The sequence below is a fragment of the Urocitellus parryii genome, chromosome 14 (genome assembly GCF_045843805.1).
Source record: "Urocitellus parryii isolate mUroPar1 chromosome 14, mUroPar1.hap1, whole genome shotgun sequence".
NCBI classification, from domain to species: Eukaryota; Metazoa; Chordata; class Mammalia; order Rodentia; family Sciuridae; genus Urocitellus; species Urocitellus parryii.
Genome location: NC_135544.1, coordinates 26,346,747 through 26,353,910, shown reverse-complemented (window position 1 = coordinate 26,353,910; position 7,164 = coordinate 26,346,747).

Below are 7,164 nucleotides of genomic sequence, written 5' to 3'. Positions count from 1 at the left end.
GTAACTTAGTTGCAGTTGTAGTGGTTATAACACACAACAACAACTAGAATATGTGAGTATGTAGGAACTACTAGAATTGGTTTTTAAAAGTAAAAATGATGCAATTTACAAATGAGAAAAAGAGAGACAGGCAATACTTACATGGAAAAATACAAATGATCAACAAAATAGAAGCTGAAAAATCCTCAAAGTAATAAGCAAGGAAATGCAAATTAAATATTAATATGATATCAATTTGCATTCACTGAATTCTTTTTAAAAATATTTATTTTTTTAAGTGTAGATGGACACAACACAATGCCTTTATTTTTATGTGGTGCTGGGGATCAAACCCGGGTCTTGCCCTTGCTAGGCGAGTGCTCTACACTGAGCCACAATCCCAGCCCCTCACTGAATTCTTTTTTAACAAAATAACTAGGGTTCTGGATGCAGAGAAATAACTGCTTATGTTCAGTGCTGGTGAGTATAAAATGATGCATCGTTTCACTGGGGAAAATTTGGTAAAACATATAAAATGTAAAATGTACATATTCTTTGATCCAACAATCCCATTTCTTAAGGTTTGTCCTAGAGAAATATTGTAACCATTTGTAATGAGAAGGTGAAGTAACCTCTAAATGCCCATTCATAAAGTCAGATAAAGAGTAGTACATGTGAGGCCCTGGGTTCAATCCTCAGCACCACATAAAAATAAATAAATAAAATAAAGTTAAAAAAAAAAGAGTAGGACATGGCTCAAGGCATTATCTATACACATTGCCAAGGAATTTTCAAAGTCAACTGTTAAATTTAAAAGTAAATTGAGGAACAATATATAAAAATCAATCTCACATTTTTTTAAAGAGAGAGAGAGAGAGAGAGAGAGAGAGAGAGAGAGAGAAAGAGAGAGAGAGAGATTTTTATTATTTATTTTTTAGTTTTCGGCGGACACAACATCTTTGTTTGTATGTGGTGCTGAGGATCGAACCTGGGCCACACGCATGCCAGGCGAGCGTGCTACCGCTTGAGTCACATTCCCAGCACAATCTCACATATTTTTAATACCACAGTACACAATAATATATAATTTATATATAATAAAAATGACATATAAAATATATTGTAGAATGCACTTAGAACTATACATACATACATACATACATACATACATACATAAAATATGTAAATACATAGAAACAATAGTCAGTTCTTAAGGACAGGCATATAGAACAGGCATTGGAGGAGCAGATTTCTTGAGGTTGAATTTTCTTCATGTGTATGGACGGAATCATTTACACTAAGAATGCATGCATTTATTGATTGTGAAACTTTAAAATTTAATAAAAACAATTTTAAAATGGCTTGGCATATGGTAAGGATGTGAATATAATAATTGTTAATCTGAAATTATATACTAGTCTTTTGCCCTAAGGCACTGAGAGTCTACTTTTCTCACAACCAGAACACCCTCTATAGTCTTAACACACTATTTTTACACTAAAACTTTCTAATGTGTTTCATATAACTCAAGTACAGAAGGAAACTTGCACTGCTTCCTAGTGACCAGGAACAGCTATCTGGATTGATTGGAAAGTAGAAAAAAACTCCATCCTCCACTCCACTTTACTTTGGTAGACCTGGTCTAAGTAACATCGAGCTTGGTATTTGCAAAGGGCATTATACCTTCAGACATAAAGGGCAGGAGGAGAATTAACATTTTAAGGGTTGTGTCTTTTTTTTGCTTTATTTATTCATGCTTTACTATCATTTTTAAAAAATGAATCACATTCATATCTGTGTAGCTGACAGAAATGTAATTTATTTGAGAAATGCAAAAAATAAATTGCCATAGGTTATTTGTTGTGATTATTTAAAAAGATGATCCAGTTAATGCTGACTTGAAACCTCTGCAAACAGGCTCTGCAAAATCCAAATTATTTCTAAATAAAATGTTAAACTTCCTACAGCAAATTTATATCTTAGAGAATCAGTAACTGTGGGTCTGCCCTTCAGCTCATATCACAGAAATTGAACCACAGTCTATTTTTTTTTAAGTCTGTCCTTTGGTAATTAGATGTAAGGTCAACAGTTTAGAATATTACACTTAATGTAATGGTTGTATTCAATTTATTCCTTTCTCATCTAATGATAATTCTTATTAATGTAAGTTATGTGGAATAGATGGAGTCAGGCCAATCATAAACTCCCTTGACTGTAGTTATGAAATATGCTTAACTTCATAATGATGAAAAGTCATATCTAGAAATTCCGAGGGTATCTTCAACTTGCAAGTTAACTTCTTCAAGTAAATTAGGATTGTCCTTGGCAAATGGTGAAGGACCTCACTAAATGAAATGCATAATTTGATTTACACTGACATAAATGTATCTCGCTATGCCTCAATTTGTTCATTTTAAAAATAAGAGTAAATTAGATGTTCTAATCCTATCTCCCAATTACAAAAACAAAAAATAATAAATCTAAATATAGACTGTTTATAGAAATCACTCCATATGATTAGAATAATTGTAATATAAGGGTGAAGAATAAAATAAAATATAAATCTAACTGATGAAATTCCAGATCAGATTATCAAATACTTTAATACCTGACAAATAAAAATAAAATAATAATAATGATGATTAGCATGAGTTATAGGAGAAATTTTACCAAACAATAGTTTTATTTTTAAGCAGAAAATTGGACAAATACGGATGAAGAAAATACTGCAAATATTACACGTTTTCAGATTATCAAGATATTTAAATATATTTTTCATAAAAAGATTATTGAAAGTGTGAACTGTAAATTTGACCTGAGGCTTGTGGAAAAAAAATATGAATTATTAGTAGTTTAGCATCAAGCTGGAAGGAGGATATCTGTTTTTTTTTTTTATTATTCATGGTTATGAACCACTGAACTTTTTTATTAATTTAAAATTTGAAGATCTAGAATGTACCAAATTTACAAATCATTTAAATCAAGGAGGGATGGTTAACTGTATAACCAATAACAAAACTATGATTCTAAAATTTTAATAGGCTAAAATGATAAGATTAAATCAAGATAAAATGCTAAGGTAAAATCTTTCGTAGTAGTAATGAAAAACAAAATCCTAGTTTATCAGTAGTTCCTATAAATAAGACATAGTACTTTTTTTGTTCTCAAGAGATTCAATATGAGTCAGTGGTGTGATTGGCTGTGTTTCTGTCTCCCAAATGACTGAAACTTAAGCTATTAGAATTCAAACACACAACAATATAGAGACACTTGGTTGTTCTACCTCAGGAAATCTATATTTATTTCTGGGGTACACATTTAAAAGCATATTACAAAATTACATATAAGAGGTTGTGAGGGGAATGGGAAAATAAACAAGGAGAGAAATGAATTACAGTAGATGGGGTAGAGAGAGAAGATGAGAGAGGAGGGGAGTGGGGATAGTAGAGGATAGGAAAGGTAGCAGAATACAACAGTCACTAATAGGGCATTATGTAAAAACGTGGATGTGCAACCGATGTGATTCTGCGATCTGCATTTGGGGTAAAAATTGGGAGTTCATAACCCACTTGAATCTAATGTATGAAATATGATATGTCAAGAGCTTTGTAATGTTGTGAACAACCAATTAAAAAAAGCTTAAAAAATAAATAAATAAAAGCATATTACAGATACTTTTAGATAAAAGGTAATTTCAACTTTGGTAACTATATTGGGAAGTATGCTACAGGAAGAAATTGAAAATGTTTGTAGCCTAGAAATGTAAGCCTTGGGGGTTTGAGTTTGTGGACACACTTTTGGAGAAGGTAACTATGACATTGGTTGGAAAGGGGAAAACAAAAAGGATGTTGGGACTGTAAAAATATTTGGAGGACTATCTCTTAGAAAACAGATTTATTTTACATGTATTTCTTTTTACCCTGGACTATTTTTAAATAGATAATGTTATGATTTGGATCTGAGATGTCCCTCAAAGACTCATGTACTTCAAGTCTTGGTCCCCAATGTAGCCGCGTTCAGAGGTGAGCTTTCAGGAAGTGATTGGATCATAAGGACCCTCACCTCAACTGTGGATGGATACATTGGTAGCTGAATGGACTACTGGGAGGCAGGACCTAGGTGGAGGAAGTAGGTAGCAAGGGATGTGCCTTGGAAGGGTATGTCTTCTCCCTGGTCTCTTCCTCTCTCTCTCTCTCTCCATCCCAGAAGCTATGAGCTGAGCAGCTTTCTCCTCTGTGAGCTTCCACCATGATGGAAACCTCAACTCAGACTCAATGGAACCAACCAACCATGGACTGAAACCTGAAACTGTGAGCCACTTCTCCTCTTTAAGTTGTTCTTTTCAGGTGTTTTGGTCAGAGAGACTGAAAACTGACATAGATGTTTTAAAAAAAAAAAAGGATTATTCTTCCCAGACATCATTTTTATAATCAAGACAGAATTGGCAAGAAAGATATGTAATCTCAAACGAACATTCTGAGAGCATTCATGTTTCTCCAGGTTTAGTCATCTTTGTGTATTCAGTGTCAAGTATACTGGCAGGCAAACAGTAGATATTAAATACATACTGATTAAATGAATGAATGATGAAAGAATAATAAGGAATTATGGGAGTAAAGGATTCTACATGTCCAAGTCGAGGCTGAATGAGTATCTATTGGGGACCTTAGAAAGGATTTCTGAAAGAAGTTAATGGGCCTAGATGACCTCTAAGATTCATAGTATTTAAAAGATTAAGTAAGAGCAAGTTATTTCCTATAGTTCTGATTATTACTAGTTTAAGCATTAGAACTTGTTCAAAGAAACTTGGAAAGCAAACTGTCTCATCTATTGAAGGGAGAGACAGTGATTTAAAAATGAGAAGAAGGTTAAGATTTCTGGTAAGTAAAAGCTTGGCAAAGCACTTCTGCATATGTAAGTAGATTATGCCCATGTAATTTTATTTGCAAAATTAGAATGCCCTTCAGAAAGAAAAGAAAATATTTAATTTGAATGGTAATACACTATTCCCCTTTTGTCACGAACTACTGAATCCTTTCTACAGTTGTGGTAATATGCACATCAATTAAATTATGACATTTAAAAACAGTATTTGTATATTCCATTTGGAACCCTCACTTAGCTATGTAGCTGTGATACATTTTAAATCCGAATTAAGTTTGTGTGGTATTTTTTCTAGAAAAGTCATCAATATGAATAAATAGCTACTTCTATTTCATAGTTGTTTATATTTTTATCCTAAAATTTTAATACTGTAAATCTGATGTTGGTTCTATTTTATTTTTCTTAATAGTATTACAGAATGTTTTTGTTAAAATATTTAAAATAAACAAAACATTGTACAGACATTGTTAGGCAAATGAGGGTGGTTATACTTAGACAAACTAAGGTAGGAACCTTATCCTGTGGAAGTTGAAAGAACTTACTCTTTTGAACCACATTACTGAGGTGTTGCATAGGTTTGGATACACAAAGGACAATAACTTCAATTTATATTAATAATAAAAGACTAATAAATATGAAAAAATTTTTGAAGAATTCGACTACATAAATTTTTCAAAAAATTAATTCAAAACTGATCTTCCACCTAGGAGTTAAAACAAAATGATATAAAATTTCTAGAAGAAAAAAAAGATAAGGAGAATAAGACATGTTGCTTTTTTCTGGGCAATGAAATTTTAGTTATAACATGAAAAATGATGTCTGTTTATTAAAATTTAAAACTTATTATTTGTAAAAGATATGGTCAAGAGAATCAAAAGATAAACCACAAACTAGGAGAAAGTATTTGCAAAACTGAAACCAGATAAAGGATGTATCTCCATAATCTATAAAGAATCTAAGAACTCAAAATCTAACAATAAGAAATACAATTTAACAATTGGCAAAAGAACCAGTCATATAGCTTAAAAAGATACATGGATAGAAAAGAAACATATGAGATCATGCTCAACATCACATATATTAAGGATTTGAGATTGAGAACAACAATGTGATACTATCGCATGCCTATTAGAATGGCTAAAATCTAAGAAACTCATATTACCAAATGCTTGTGAGGATACAGAACAATGGCTCTCATTCATTTCTTTCTTTTTTATTATTGGTTGTTCAAAACACTACAAAGCTCTTGACATATCATATTTCATACATTTGATTCAAGTGGGTTATGAACTCCCATTTTTACCCCATATACAGATTGCAGAATCACATAGGTTACACATCCACGTTTTTACATATTGCCATACTAGTGACTGTTGTATTCTGCTACCTTTCCTATCCTCTACTATCCCCCCTCTCATTCATTTCTGATGGGAATGAAAAAAGTACAGCCACTTTAGAATACAGATAGCAAACTCTTACAAAGCTAAACCCAGTCCTAATACATACCCAGTAATCACAACCATCACAAATTTACCCACTTGATCTGAAATTGTGTAACTGCAAAAAAAAAAAAAAAAACCCACAAGAATGAACAGTTATAAGAGATTTAGTCCGTCAAAACTGTTAGAAAGCAAAAAGTCCTTCTGTAGGTGAATAGATAAACTACAATAGATCCATATGATGGAATATTATTCAGTGATAAAAGGAAATTTGTTATCCAGCCATAAAAAAAAGAAGGTGGAAACTCAAATACTGCTATGGTTTAGACAAGAGTCCCCCAAACACCCATGGATTGAAGGCTTGGACAACAACCTGTAGTACTACTGGGAGATTGTGGATCCTTTAAGGGATGGGGCCCAGTGGGAGAAAGTTAGGTAACTGGGGGCATACCTTTAAAGGAGATATGAGACTCCAGCCCCTTACCCCAACCCCTTCTTCTACTTTCCAGCTTCCATGAGGTGAGCAACATGCTCTATTATATATTCCCACAGCAATGTGCTCATTTGCCACATTTCCAAACACAATGCTCCAAATTAATGTACTAAAAGTTCTGAAATCATGAGCCAAAATAAATCTTCCCTCCTTATAATTTAATTTATTTCCAATCCTTTTTATAGTAACAGAAAGATGACTAAATGCATACTGTTAAGTGAAAGAAGCCAGTGTTAAACACTGGATATTATATGATCTGAATATATATTTTAAAAAGAAGTTGAAGTTTATGGGCTGTGGATATAACTTGGTAGAGTACTTACCTTGCATGCACAAGGCCCTGGGTTCAATACCCAGCACAGCAAAAAA